This window comes from Neovison vison, chromosome 13 (assembly GCF_020171115.1).
Source record: "Neovison vison isolate M4711 chromosome 13, ASM_NN_V1, whole genome shotgun sequence".
In the NCBI taxonomy this organism is placed as follows: Eukaryota; Metazoa; Chordata; class Mammalia; order Carnivora; family Mustelidae; genus Neogale; species Neogale vison.
This window is the reverse complement of record NC_058103.1, coordinates 26,499,473-26,515,707: the sequence shown is the minus strand read 5'-3', so window position 1 is coordinate 26,515,707 and position 16,235 is coordinate 26,499,473.

The following is a 16,235-nucleotide window of genomic DNA, read 5'->3' as shown; positions in this document are numbered from 1 at the left end:
TTTAGGATTCTCTGCTCTACCCAACCAAATTATTTGCATCTCTGTAGATAAAAATCAATAAGTTAGCATGCAATTTCACAGACTCTAGGTCCTAATCAATAGTAAGTAACAAATAGAAAAGCAAATCCCTTAGAGACATAAATAATCCTGTGTGTGCAGTTAAAGCCTACTCCAGTATGATATTAAGAGTCACACAACTATCCTTTTGCCTATTTCCAAATTTTGGATAATTTTTCTTAGTGCTGAACAGCTCGAAGGAAATAAGCTAGAGCCAGATGTTTCTAGGACAGACCGAATCTTTAGGTTGTTGAGAATTGGAATTTGAGGTTGTTATAGATTTAATATTTTGCTCATTCTCCATAGTTCATAATAAGAAAGTGGACATTTTTGTTGTACACCATACAAAATTGGATGAAGACTTGGGAGTGGAAATAACTTTATCCACAACAATACCTTATCTTTTTATAGCAAGAACTCTAGAGAGCAATTGGAAGATGGCCAGGGCAAATGTCCCGGGCTTCCGTTTCCCTTCTGGCATTGTAGCTGTTTCTAATTACCCCTCTCCAGAAATTTTGTACAACTTCAATTCTATGCTAAAATACTCATTACTTCTATATAATAAAACTGGCCAAAGTGTACTTAGTTGCAGAAAATAAAGCTACTGCCAGAAACACAGAGACTTTTAATCCACATAGTAAGGGATGATATTTTCTTCAAAAATAACTTGGAAGGGTCTCGTTAGAAACCTTGTTAATAAAAAAAAGAAAGAAAGAAAGAAACAAACAAACCTTGTTAATTTCCTCACTCACTCATGTGCCAGAACACATGCACATCCATCCACACAAACCAACGAAATTTAAAAAAAAAATTATGATGACTATTTTTATTTTGTTTTATTTGTGTGTATCTTTCCACCTCCAGATTTTCTAGTGAACATCTGTCATTTGTTTAATTGGATGCAATATTAGCCAACTGCTAGGCATTTACTCCCTATTTCATTTTCTTCTTCAATTCTCGACCTAGTTTGACACGTTATAGAGAAATGTCAAAAATTTCCTAGTAAAGTCCCTAAAACACCTGCAGACTGTTTGAGCTTGATTGCACAGCAGCTGATGCTGATTGCAATGGGAGCAATGGTAGTTTTTCTCAGATTTTGAACTAATTCATAGAAATTAGAGCAGAGGATGCCAACTGGGGTACTCGTCAATTGTCTCATTTTGCTCCCACAAATATATTTACAGGTTACACAATTTATAAGATGAAACGTTTGGGCAGCTGGGTGATTCAGTTAGTTAGGTGACTTCGGCTCAGGACATAATCCCAGGGACCTGGGATTGAGCTCTGCATTAGGCTCTCAGCTCAGGGGGACACCTGCTTATCCCTTTCCCTCTGCCACTTCCCCTGCTTGTGCTCTCCTATTCTCTGTCAAATGAATAAATAAAATCTTAAAAAAAAAAAAAGGATGAGCCATTAACATTTGAGTCAGAATGCATATCCAGTACAAATATTTTCCAAACAAAGGAGATTCTCTTTAATTATACTGTTCATATCTTAAAAATGTATTCTAGTCATTGGAATGATTTTGAGACTCACTCGAAATTTGATATAAGTATTGAGTAGGAAAAACTTGGCCTATTTTGAAGACTCTTCAAAATTGTAGAGTTGAGCCTGATGGGTGGACTGTTTCTTGCCCAGACAACTTTAATATTTCATGTTCTTTCCTGGGAGGGCCTTCCTCCTGTGTTACATGGCATGGCTAATGTAGGGTTGTGGGAGTCTTCTGACAAAGTCATGACATTAGTCATTTTTCTGTTTGACTTTTCCATTGATTTTACACTGATACTTTTCAGATTAATGAGACATCTGTTATGAATTATGAAGCATTTTGAGGATGACTTCAAATGTCTGTGAATTATATCTGTGGCTTCTTTTTTGTCTTGTCTGGAGTGATCAGGGACTTTCTGGCTTCTCAACGAGCACAGCATGGAAACCTTTCTGAAAGCTCTGTGTGGAGGTGTTCAGCTGCCCTGAAATAGACTTCTTAGAGGAAGCAACCAGAGCAGAATGTTCACATAAAAGTGCTAGGTTGGATAATAATCATATTTACCACTTACATAGTGGTTTTCATTTCCCAAACACTTTGCAAACAGCAACTAAATAAACCTTTCAACATCCCCATTAAATAGATAAATAAGGATTATTATCTGAGCATTCTGTTTGGTGGAGAAAAAAAAATCTTTCCTGGGTTATAACTGCAAGAGGAGACTATTTCAGAATAATGATTGCGACTCTTGCATCTGGAAGCCAGTCTCCAGCTCTACCTGTTCCAATTTTCTTTTCTAGGGACCTGATGAATCGGTGCGAGAGTTAGCCATTGTGAAAGTTCAGTCAATGCTATTTCTCTCCGGTGTTGTAAGTTCAAAGAGTTACTAAGAGATGAGTGCCTGGGAAGTTTCCATTATAGTTCCAACTTGATAAAGAGAAAATGGAAAAAAAAATCTGAAATCTGTGGAGGAAGTGAACTGCCTGGGTCTCTCTCAGCGAGTTCCCCTGGTTAGCATTAATGATGCTTTGCAAGCCATGTCATTAAACCCTCACCAGGACCTGGTAGAAGACAGCATACTGCTTATATTTAGCAAGCTTCTGAGAATGCAATTCTTTAACAGCTAGGAGTACATTTATTTCCTCTCCTATTATTTTCTCAGGGGCACAGAGAGTCATTACCTACCTATTCTAGCCTCGGGGAAGACTTTTCACATACATTTTCTGTTTGTTCCACTTTCTACTGTATCTTTTTTTTTTTCTTCTTCTGAAAAGAATTTTTTAATAGTCTCTTTGTGGACATAGGCTTGTGGACATACTTTTCTGCAACTGAAGTATAATTGGTTTATAAATACCGGTATGACACAAATAAGCCCTTCTCTACCATCTTGTGTCATTTGATGGCTTTGTTCTTAAGAACTTCACAGTGCAAAATCAATTCTCATTTATGTTCTTCCATTCCAATAGAAAACCTTCTTAAGATGTATGTAGCAGTAGTTGAGAATGCAGGTTCTGCATCACACTGCCTCACCAACTTATTTAATTACACCAAGACTCAGTTTCTCAACAGTAAAACGGTACCACTGACAATATCTGCCTGAGTAGATTGTTATGGGGATTAATGATACAATGTATTTCAAGTAGGAGTACTGGGAAGGGCTCAATAGATGTTAGAAATCATCTTTTCCATCATCATCATCATCATTATCATCATTACCATCTGACAATGTTACAAACAATATAAGGACAGAAAATAAGATTTGTACTTAGAGAGACAGTAACCATCTAAACCTGAGATTAGTTGGAAGCTATAATATTCATCTTGGTTTTACTTGATCTCTGGAAAACTGGTTCACCCGTAGTCATAATAGAATCATAGTTTTCTAAAGTTTAGAAGGACCTCAATGATATGATGTCAAGTTAAGTAAGCTTCTAGCTAGAAAACTTAAAGGAAGCTCAGATTGATTCATAGAAAGAGGAGAAGAAGCGAATTATTTCTTGAGTGTCTAGGAAGTTTTAAAGCCCAGAAGTAGGGAGTGAGAAATTTCAAGCAGTGGCAGCTGAGAAAACAGATAACTCACACCCTCCCAAACTTTGGAAGGTCAGTGTATATCTGCAAGTCTGAAGGTATTAGGAATGTAGGAGAAGGTGGCAGACCCAGAGGCAGAGGCAGGATTTGGGTGGGGGCATACAGCAGAAATGTGAAGCCTCCATCTAGATGGCTGCCCAGGAAGGGCATTGGCTCTGTGGATGAGCCATCAGGCACAGCATGGACAGGCACAGCCTAAAACTGTGCTGATTAAATGAGTGATGCCCCCCTGTTCCCTTGTAGTCTACCAGAGAGCCACAAACAGAGGAAGTGGTTCACACTCAGTGAGACTCAATGAAATAACACAAAACAAAGGATCTGGGGGCCATCCAGGTTGTCCAAAATATCCTCCTACTGATTTCAAGAATTTTGGAATTTGGGGCACCTGGGTGGCTCCATGGGTTAGAGCCTCTGCCTTCTGCTGGGGTCATGATCCCAGGGTCCTGGGATGGAGCCCTGCATCAGGCTTTCTGCTCAGTGGAGAGCTGCTTCCCTTCTTCTCTCTCTGCCTGCCTCTCTGCCTGCTTGTGATCTCTGTCCATCAAATAAATAAATAAATTCTTTAAAAAAATGAATTTTGGAAATTGAGATTGTGGATAAAGTTTTTAAGGATGTAAACTTCTTAGTACGCTGACAAGACAGTTGGAGGTATAGATACTTAGTTGTGAAAATGTGAAAAAAATTTTTTTTAAGATTTATTTATTTTAAAGAGAGAGAGAGAACATGCATGTGAATGAGGGAGGGGCAGAGGAAAAGGGGGAGAGAGAAACAGACTTCCCATCACCCATGGAGCCTGAGGAGGGGTTTAATTCCATGACCCTGGGATCATGACCTAAGCTAAACTAAGAGTCAGACATTTAACCAACTGAGCCACCCAGTGCCCCAGATATTTAGGTTTTAGCCACTCATTTCTTGCTTCATTTGCATGTTCACTTCAAAAATATTTATTGAACAAAACAAATATGAGATATGCTTGAGATATTTGCATTACAATTCTACATATGGCCAGAGTTACATATTCTGCATTGCATATTCATGGATCAAATAAACCAAAATGCATATAAAGGAAATCAGATAGGGAATATAAAGTGTTCTTAGTACTTATTTTTCTTTCCTTGTCATATTCCAGAGTGGTGAAACACTTATTTTTAAAATATTTGTGTTTTATTTCATAAGTGAGATAAGCATACTCTCTCATTGTACATGATTTAAAATACAGAGAAGTTGGGGAACCTGGGTGGCTCAGTGGGTTAACGCCTCTGCCATCGGCTCAGGTCATGATCCCAGGGTGTTGGGATCGAGCCCCGCATCAGGCTCTCTGCTCTGAGCCTGCTTCCTCCTGTTTCTCTGCCTGCCTCTCTGCCTACTTGTGATCTCTGTCTGCCCAATAAATAAATAAATAAATAAATAAATAAATAAAATAAAATAAAATACAGAGAAGTGATTAGAACAAAGCATAAAAATTCCCTTTGCCTTTTCCCATCCTCTTACCTCTATTGGTGTCAATGATTCTGTGTACTGTCAATTTTCCAGTGTATGAGTGTGCACATAGGTATACACTTAATTAAGATCATATTATATAATTATTGGGGGATGTACTTTGATAACTTAACAATGTGCCTAGAAGATCTTTTCATGTCAGTGTTTTTAGGTCTCTGGAGTGTGCTATAAAATGTTTGTTCGATAATTTATTTACTAGTGAGTATGTATTTTCCTTTTTGCTACTTCAACAAACGATACAAAGAAATTTCCATATACTTCTCTTTGGGTACATGTAAAGTAATGTTGTTGGATCATAAGCTAAGTAAAGTTATAATTTGGACATACACTGCCAAATTAGCTCCTAAAAGATTTCCCCAATTTATAATTCCATTTACAGTGTTTGAAGAGGTGAATGTTATTGGTGTTCTGTGAAAATGTGTCTGTGTACTTGTTACCAAAAGATATTGTAATTGGAATGTCAAATTTTTGAGCTAAAAATATATTGTAAAGACTACTAATGATGTTTACCCAAAGTGTTTTCAAGGTTGGTTTAGGATCTGCCTTGGTATTGATCAAAGGATTTTTTTTTGTGTGTGTGTGTGTGTGGAATCAATGTTCTATAGGCTCTTACAGTGCTTTCCTTGGTCTCTTTTAAATAAACTTTTATTATTTTATAAACATAGCTCAAATATCTTTTCATTTCCATTTCCACCTTCTTTAAAGGGAAAACTGAGAAGAAGTATTTGAAAGTACCCATGTCTTTTGGAAGCCAAAAGTAATCCCACCAGATTCCATCAAGTGTCTGACAATTTAAAGCCAGGTTCGTGATTGAACATGTCCTTCCTTTTGTATTTTGAGGAGTCTATGTAAAATGTTCAATTCAGAGATGACAACTGAAGCAGAGTGAAAGGAATATTTAAATAAGGAAAGGCCTTATGTTGCAAATAGAAAAATGTAACAAATAGAAACTGTAACTGAAATATTACATTTAGAAATGCAAAAAAAGGGAAAAGGGGGTGTAGTTTATCATTTGGATAAAGGGCTCCAAGATGTCTGAAATAGACTCAAGAAAAGTGAAGTTAAATATAAGAGCACCGGGTGTTATACTTAACTAATGAATAACTGAACACTACATCAAAAATTAATTATGTACTATACAGTGGCTAACTGAACATAAAAAAAAAGAAAAAAAAGAAAAAAAATATTTTGAAAGAGTTAAAAAAAGGAAAAAAAATACAAGTCTTTCAACAATTGAAGTGCAATCTACAAGTACCATATAGCATAATTCACCTTGATGGCCTTAAACCAGCAATAGGTAGGAGTGATAACACCAGAATCAGTGCTGACTCATCAAGATTCCCACTGCACCAGGAGCAATTCTCTTCTTGTTTCCAAGGAATGGAGAGGACTAATGGAAACTGATAAAGAAGATCACATGTAAAATCCATAATGAGTACAATAATAAAGAATCCATAAAGCTTATAATAACATAAGGTTTGTTGCCTACATTTTTTTTATTCAGCATTATAGTAGCTTTGTAATGTGAATAAGAAGTAGCCAAAGGTATATTCCATTGACAGATGAGAAAGTTGACATACAGAAGAGTTCACTGCTTAGATCAATTATATCATTAATCAGCAGAAGACACAATCACCTAAGTTTAGGCTTTCTGATTTCACATCCTATATACTTTCCAATATTAGTACCCTGCCTGCTAGGCCAAAGTAAGGGTTTTGAGTCCCTCAATCAGTTTAAATATTCCATAACCCTACTGCGTGACCCTATTATTTCTTATAGATTTTAGTTAAATATAATGTGGGTCATCTATGCACCTCATCCCAGGGGTCTGGTTATTGAAGTTCAAACAGGACATTGTTAAAGGGTAGTGTGCCTGGGAGACGATCTAACAACATATGTCATGGGAGACTGCACGAAGAAAGGGCTCCAGGAGAGAGAAAAGGCCCCATGGTGCCTGAAAACAGAGGGCATATCTCCTTTACCTCAGTGGGTGGTGATGCCAGATTTGCTAAATTGTTTGATTGTGCATTTTATCCTTAAGACTTGCCCAAATATTTTCCTTCCAGAGCAATAATATATTTGATCTTCTTCTGGGAGAATGAGTATTTTATGTACCTCATCTTGTTTGTCCTGAGATTTTAAGGATTTTTTTTTTTTTATCAGGTTTTTGGAAACTCATGGTGTATAATCTCTGACCACTTATTTTGAGCCTTTTGAGGTGGACAACTTCATAGAATCCTAGTGGAAAGGAGGAGTAGATTTCTGCTTTTCTAAGGATGATTTGTTTTAGAAATGGTGAGGACTCAAGGTGCTGGCATCACCATCCCTTCTATGCATACACTAATTCCACTATGCTGTGGAAAGATACTGAAATGACCCTATAATCTCATAGTGTGTCAACAGAAAACTAAATCCCTAAGTGCCCTCTGTTATAAAACTGGGATTTCCCTGGGCGGTGTCTATGGTTCTTTTGACCCCCCGCCCCTCCACATGTCCTTTTCCACCAGAGTACCAAGCACTGTGGTACAGCAAAGAGAAAAGCTCAGTAACACTTGAGGAATGAACCGTTGTTCAAAGAAAGGATTTAAAATGTTTTAAAACAGCTTCCTGATTTCCTCCCTCCTTCCCTCCCCTCCCTCATACTTTCCCCCTCCCTCTCCCTTCCTTCCTCTTTCTTCTGCATATTCCATCATTCTTGCTTTGTGCTTTCAGTAAATATATATGGAGCCCCTGCATTGTTTGTCTCTCCAGTTGCTGGAATTCCAGGAGCTGCTAAAATACCCTAGTAGATAGCCATAGTACTCATTACTGAATTTTACAGCTTACAAAACTAATTTTAATCACACTCTTTTATGTAATGCCTATAGAAAACCTTTACATGGACTTTATGAATATCATCTGGCAAATTAAAAAAAAAAAAAAGTGAAAATTAAGTGACATGTTCAGGCCCTCCAGAGAGTCAGTAGCAAAGCCAGGAGTTGGATGCCTGTGGTCTAAATCCTGGACTCTTTTCTCTATGCCACATTGTTTCTTCAAAGATGAAAATAGCCTGAGTTATCATCAAATTAATGTTGCCAGCAATTCTCTAGAGAAGACCACACAAGCTGTGGCTTATCAAGAAATGCATGTTGTGTCTTCTCCACTAGATGTATTAGAAACAGGACTGCATATTGTTCCAGTAGGTAGAGCAGTGTTGTCATTTCAAGATCAAGGTGGTTGGTTTTCATTGTCCTTGCTGGCAGATGCCAGTTTTCCTTTCCTTTCTTGGACCACATTTACCTGGTGGCTCCATCCTCCATCCTACCACATGCTTCAGGTTGACACATGCAGCTCAGCTCCAAGTTTTTAGTGGTTAATAACTTTCCTCTTCACTATGCTACAATTGCTCATATAAACCAGTCATTAAGGAGGTTTCCTTTCCAGATATGCTAAACTTTAAAATTAACTCACCCTGGAAAGGGCAGCAGAGTGACTCTGACTTTGTATTGTCCCTACTACTGAGCACATGTGCGCACATCCCTGCAAGGGTGCGGACAATCCATATTATTTTTTCTTTTGTGAAAAGAAGAGGTACTATTGGTACCAGTTAGTTCTCTATCAGCAATATTGCAAAATCAAATTAATTTTCATTCTTTCCTTTTCTTTCCTCACTATTCTAGTAAAAGCTTTAAAAAACTCTTTCTGGGTTTTCCTTTAAAAATCAAATAGGGCATTCATTTTAAAATATAAGGCATTTTTCTTGTTGAAATGTTATAACTAGTATAACTCTATGAATTCCCATTAAAATTCAAGGTCAGCTCTTTATAACATGTAAGTATATGCAACAAAACCATGCATTTTATTTACTTTTATTATTTTTTAAATTTGATTTTATTTTTCAGTGTTCCAAGACTCACTGTTTATGCACCACACCCAGTGCTCCATGCAATACGTGCCCTCCTTAATACCCACCACCAGGCTCACCCATCCCCCTACCCACCTCCCTTCCAAAAACCTCAGTTCGTTTCTCAGTCCACAGTCTCTCATGTTTCATCTCCCCTTCTGATTTCTCCCAATTCACTTTTTCTTTCCTTCTCCTAATGTCCTCCATGTTATTCCTTATGCTCCACAAAAAAGTAAAACCATATGATAATTGACTTTCTCTGCTTGACTTAGTTCACTCAGCATAATCTCTTCCAGTCCCATCCATGCTGATACAAAAGTTGGGTATTCATCCTTTCTGATGGAGGAGTAATATTCCATTTTGTATATGAACTATATCTTCCTTATCCATTCGTCTGTTGAAGGACATTTTGGCTCTTTCCACAGTCTGGCGATTGTGACAATTGCTGCTCTGAACATTGGGGTACAGATGGCCCTTCTTTTCGCTCCATCTGTATATTTGGGGTAAATACCCAGTAGTGCAAGTGCAGATAACCCTGCGTTTTAAAGACATTTTAGCTGGTCTTCAACCTTAATCACATATTAGGATCAATCTAGATTTTTTTCCTCTAAGCACCAAGGGCCAGTTGTCCTTTCCAGAGACTCAGGTGTCACTGGTATGGAGAAGGGCCCAGCCATTAATGTGTTTGAATGTCCCAGGAATGGTGCTGGTGAAAGGGAGCTGTGGTGAATGCACAGCTCAGTGAATTGTAGGGCTTCTGCTGATGGTGGCCTGCCCCTACCATAAATAAGCACCAGAATCCCACCAACCTCTTACGTGGACCTTGGGGTCTATGTGAGAAATTGCCAGAAGAGCACTAGCTCTCAGAGTGGAGGATAAAGGAATACTCTTTCCATCAACTCCATTGGTTGTTACTGAATCAGAGTATCTGTAATTATAGTCTAAAACTCCACATTTTTAACAAGTCCCCTCAGTGATTCTGATATTCATTGATGTAGAAGAACCACTAATCTAATCACAGCCAGAGGGAACTTTGTGCATTTTTTTTAAATGTCACAGGTACTTTGTAATCCATAGCAGCTCTTATATTTGTATAAATGTCATTGGTCTATTGAAAAGATCAGACTAGTTGTCTTATACGATGTTCCACCATTTGAATTTGTCTAATTGTTTCTTTGTGATGTCATTTACATTGTTTCCCTGCATTTTCTATAAATGAACAAGCTAGGACTATGGACTTATCTGGGTTCGGGTCTAACACTTTGAGCAAGAGCCCCTCATCGTTGGAGTTTTTTACACATCGTATCAGCAGGCAAGTGTCTGGTTCCCCATGGTTAAGAGTATGGCTTTTCCTCCCTGGGTTACGGTGGTGGCAGCCAGATCCATCCACGGAAAACTGAGTTTGCCCCTCGGTGATCTGGAAGCAATGACGCTCTGACACCACACATATATCCAGCTCCACGTCAGCCTTTCACTGAGGCAGTTTGCATCACTGATGAATTATTTTATGACAGGTTATAAAATGGTGAAATTCTATTATTCATTCTGAAATACTATCTCTCCTGTAAAGCAGAATGATCCTCTTCCAAGGTGAGGTAGATGATGTCACTGCTCTGTTCCACCTCTCCCACAATGACTTCTCTCTCAGGGGCCACCAGGGCCCTCCTCTGTCCTCCTCCTGCCAATAAACAGTTTTGTGATTTCATCTCCTACTCCTCTTACTCACCTTTGCTACTCTAGTCTTCTTGCTGGAAGATCATAAGCATTTCCCAATGCCCCTGCTATTCCCTCTATTTGGATGCTTTCCCCCCAGCCTCCTTCAGCAATTATTTTGGGTTCCTTATCAAGGAGACTCCACTGCCTTAGTAAAAATAGCAAACCTTCCAATACTTCCTCACCCCTTCATCACTTCACTTTTTTCTATAATGCTTACCACCCTTTAACATGTTATACGTTTTACTTATTTTTTTGACTCTTTGTGACTTCAATGAGGGTTAGGATTTGTATTAGTTTGGATTATAGATTTATCTCCAGCATCTAGAAGAATTCCTGGTGCACAGAATCTCTAAGTATTTGCTGAGTGAATGATTGAAGTGAATAGCGATGTCCAGAGGAGCTGAATGGCATGACCAACATGACTCATCAAATTAATAATGAGAAAGAGAAACCCAGCCCTGACAGCTGTCAGTGGAGCTGGCCTGCAAGACCAGCTAGGTCTTGATGTTCCCTTGAATATAAACAATTTCACAGAGCCTGACATCGACAAGGTCACTCTGAGACCATGTTGGAGCAAGACAAACACCAGACCCCTCCACAATCGTGTCTAAGCACAAACAAAGCATGTACACTCTGCAAAGCACAAAAGCGCCCAAACACCTTTTCTCCTAGGTAGCAGTTGTCACTGTTGTGCTTAGCATTGCCATGTTAGTTATGCTCCTCCTGCCTCCTAGATATGAATCAAGATACCTGTCTCACGAGGGTCCTCCGGCTGTGGTAACAAACTACCACAAACTGGGTGGCTGAAAACAACAGAAATTTATACTTTCACATCTCTTAAGGCCAGACATTTGAAATCAAGGTGAGGGCAGGGCCATGTTCTGAAGGTCCTAGACAAGAACCCTTCCTGGTCTCTTCCAGCTTCTGGGGACTGATGACAACCTTGGATTGTGGCTGAATTACTGCAGTCTCTGCCTCCATATGCAAACTGCCATCTCCTAGTACATTTGTGGTCAAATCTCCCTCTGCCTCACTCACTCTAGCGTTCTTAAGATGACATTAGGCCCCAGCTGGATAATGCGGAATCTTGTTTCCATCTCAAGATCCTTAACTTAATCACATCTGCAAAGACCTTGGTTTATTTATTTATTTTTAAAGAAAAGGTAACATTCACAGGTTCCAGGGATTAGTACCTAGATGTCTTTAGGGAGGGGACATTGTTCAGCCAGTCACATGTTCTACTAAACTTCTACATCTGACCCGAATTGAGCAAAGGACTTCCTTGAACCTCCCCACCCCTGCCCAAAGCTACCCCTGCCCAAAGCTACCTATCCCAAACCAAAATCCTGCAACAAACCCCTCTTAGCTTGTTTTTAATGACATACCCCATGGTGTTCCTGGTGATTTGGTCTCCCTTGTTACAACAAATAAAAAAGGCAGCTTTGTGTGACACAGGTGAGCTTCTACTGGTGGTCCTTGGCTGGTGGGTGTGACCACTAATGTATCTTGCTTGTATCTACCTGATACCAGACCTCAGGATTTCAATTGCCCCAGGGTTTCCTTTTTCCTTAAAATATCTTATAATCAGGGAGGGATCCAAGTCAGTGGTTTCTACAGGGCACAGGGTTTATCAGTTCTTTAAAAATTGTTGGAATTTATGTACAATTACAAAACATTTGAAGGCATTTTGTTCTTGTAAAGAATTGTAAAGAATCAGCTGGGTTTTCTGCTATTAGATATAATTTAAGTGTCACGACACCCTTAGCTCAGAGCTATAAAATATTAAACTATTTTTAAACTTATCCTGGAAGTTAAATATATTTTTAAATGTATTGTGTTGGATAAGGGGCAGAGGTTATCATTCGAAATGACACTTTGTATGAAGTTACACATTATTTCTGGTACCTGTGGTTTTTTTTCTTTAAAAATTTTGTCACCTGAAGTGACCTCTCAGTAAAGGCTTTTGGAAACTAGAAATCTCTGATGTGTGTATGTTAAATTCAATTATAGACATGTACTTCAAAGAAAAGACACAGGTACAAATATTTAAAAACAGTGCATTAGTATAAAAGAGGAGATAAAGGTACATGAAAAGAAAAGCCTTAATAAAAATTATGTTCAGTCAGCTGTGCAGTTGTGTCATATATGAAAGTTAGAGCAGCAATACAATGCAGCAGAGACTGGGCATAGAAATCCCCTTTCCTCAGTTGTTACACAGGGCAGATAAACAATGACAAGATGTTGAAGGTAGCTTCTTTGCTTTCTCCAGAATGGAGTGATGGTGTTCTCTATCATCTTTCTTTTGTCATATCATTTGTAGAGTTCCTTATTTTAACAATAATTGGAAATAGGGCACCTGAGTGGCTCAGTCAGTTAAGCGTTTTACCTTCAACTCAGGTCATGATCCCAAGGTTCTGGGATCAAGTCCAATGGGGGTCTCTCTGCTCAGCAGGGTGCCTGCTTCTCCCTCTGCCTCTCCTCCTCCCCTGCTTGTGCTCTTTCTCTCTCTCAAACAAATAAATACAATCTTAAAAAAATAGTAATAATTAGAGATAAACAGTGTCATGAAGATACAGTGCAGACATCTTAATCTACACATTAAGTCATTAGCATTTAGAGAACAATAAACAAGAGCCCATGTTACCAAATGATTAAATTTTTGAAATAGTGTTACCAAAATGTACACCAAAGTGTTTGTCCATCAGTATATGAATTATGAGAGATGAGAAGTGTGTGTGTTTGTGGTTGTCTAGAAATAGTGCTAGACTCATAGCAGAGATATGTGTCAACACAAGACCTATGGTGCACTGAACTCTGCAGGTATCAAAGTTCTTCATTCAGACTTCCAGGTACAACTACCTACGGGGCTTTTAAACATATGAATGATTAGACATCTTCCTAAATGGTGAGCTCTGAGTCTCTGGGGAGGAGGACTGGATATTGAAGTTGGGACACTGCTTCTCATGACATCTCTGCCTAAATGTGTGTGCTATGTAAGAGGAAATCCTGGGCTGTTTAAAACCAGGTCCATTGTACTTTATGGTAGACATACTAAAAGAATAATGAGAAGAAGACAGCTGGTCACATTTAGGGGTACTGATCTCCTTGACTGCTAAAGGGACACTTTTGATTAATGTCAGAAAAAAAGTGCTGCCATTTTTCAAATATATAAAGGGAGGGGGGGAAAGTATGGGGGAAAAGACCTTCTCTAAAAATGCTGATGATATGCAGCTAGAAGGATGATATCCTTTTAATTCCCAACCTGAGGATCCATTGCCCAGGGTTTTTGACAGTGTCAGCTGTCCAAGAGAACCCTGCCCATGGAGAATGCAGACATTATGCTGGAGATGCCACATGATCTGAGAAGGAAAGCTGCAGAGTGAGGAGGAGATGTCTCAGGCCATACTAGAGTGCCAAGGCACAGGGAAAGACTATAGTAGGGGGAAAAAAGGAAATGGAATGCATTCCTTGCTCAGAATGCACAGTAAAGATGATGGTAAGTGAACACATCACCTAGTCTCCAGGATGAGAGAGAAACATGAGAACAGACAACTTATTTATGGAGCTCACTAGCAAACTAGAAACTCCACTACAGAAGTGGATACTTGCTGGTGCAGCAAAAGGCTTTCCCATAGTTCAACCAATGCTTGAATGGCCAAGAGGGTGGGGAAATATTGCAGAAGTCAAGGAAGTGTGAAGAAGGGAGCCAAGATTGCAGAGGCATATCAAGGGGCAGAAACTCTTCTCAGAATTCAAATAATAGGAGAATACTTGGGAAATAACCTTGGTGGGGGGGATTAAATCCACATTGTTTCTGAGAGGGTCTTCCCTGGTGAACTTATGAACGGGTATGGATACAATCTGGATTGTAATAGAAAACAGGCCATTAGACTTCTTGGAGAAACCAGGTTAGGCTGAGCCATGGAACAAAAGAAATAGAGCTATAAGTTAACTCAGGAAAAGTCAGGAAAAACTGGAAAACAAGGTATTGAAAAATATATGAAGGACAGAAAGTTATCCTAAATTCAGAAAGAAAATGTCTTGAACAGTATTCCTCAGAAGATAGCAATATTATTACATAAGCCTGTGAGTCCCCACCACCCACATGTCAGAGAAACGCAGCCAAGATTAGCACAAGATATCCCAGGACACAGCCAAGCTCCTGGAATGTAATGATTTGCTGAATTTTGCTTAGGGAACTGAAGCCCTTCAAAAAAATCAGGACATACACAGAAATTTGCTCATAGAAAATCCAAAAGATACACTGAGATTCAAAACATTGGCAGTCAGAAATAACATTTAGGGATATTGGGACCCATGGGATGATTTTTTTCTGGCAAATACAAAACTCTTTAAAGTTATGTAAAGGAGTGGAAAGATAAAATCAGATATTTTGGTAAAACAGTCAAGTTAATACAGTGAGAACAAACATTAAATTGGAAAGAACTATGTAGTCCATTAGAGAATCTGAAGTGGCATCCCATAACCTGAATGCATACTCATGTGAATATTTGCTGGGGGGAATAAACCACTTTTTGAATTGGGTAAAAACAAACTGATTACCTATACGACTGGCAAGAGGCTAAAGAGAAGACCATTGACTGCTTTCTTGAAAGCCTGTAACTAACATCTTGCGGCTTATAGATAGAAGTGGAAATCTCCAAAAACATAGGAGAATGAGAAATAGTAAGTTTAAGAAGATATGTGCAAAACTTGCACACTGCACCAGCAATTGCACTACTGGGAATTTACCCTAAAGATACAAACGTAGTGATCCAAAGGGGCACGTGCACCCGAATGTTTATAGCAGCAATGTCCACAATAGTCAAACTATGGAAAGAACCTAGATGTCCATCAACAGATGAATGGATAAAGAAGATGTGGTACATACACACAGTGGAATACTATGCAGCCATCAAAAGAAACGAAATCTTGCCATTTGCGACAACATGGATGGAACTAGAGCGTATCATGCTTAGCGAAATAAGTCAAGCGGAGAAAGACAACTATCATATGATCTCCCTGATATGAGGAAGTGGTGATGCAACATGGGGGCTTAAGTGGGTAGGAGAAGAATCCATGAAACAAGATGGGATAGGGAGGGAGACAAACCATAAGTGACTCTTAATCTCATGAAATAAACTGTGGGTTGCTGGGGGGAGGGGGGTTGGAAGAAGGAAGGTAGGGTTATGGACATTGGGGAGGGTATGTGCTTTTGGGTAAATTGGAAGGGGAGGTGAACCATGAGAGACTATGGACTCTGAAAAACAATCTGAGGGGTTTGAAGTGGCGGGGGGGTGGGAGGTTGGGGTACCAGGTGGTGGGTATTATAGAGGGCACAGCTTGCATGGTGTACTGGGTGTGGTGAAAAAATAATGAATACTGTTTTTCTGAAAATAAATAAATTGGAAAAAAATTAAAAAAAATAAAAAAAAACTTGCACACTGCAAACTATACAACCTTGAAATTAAAGATATAAATAAATGGAGTTACATATCGTGTGGA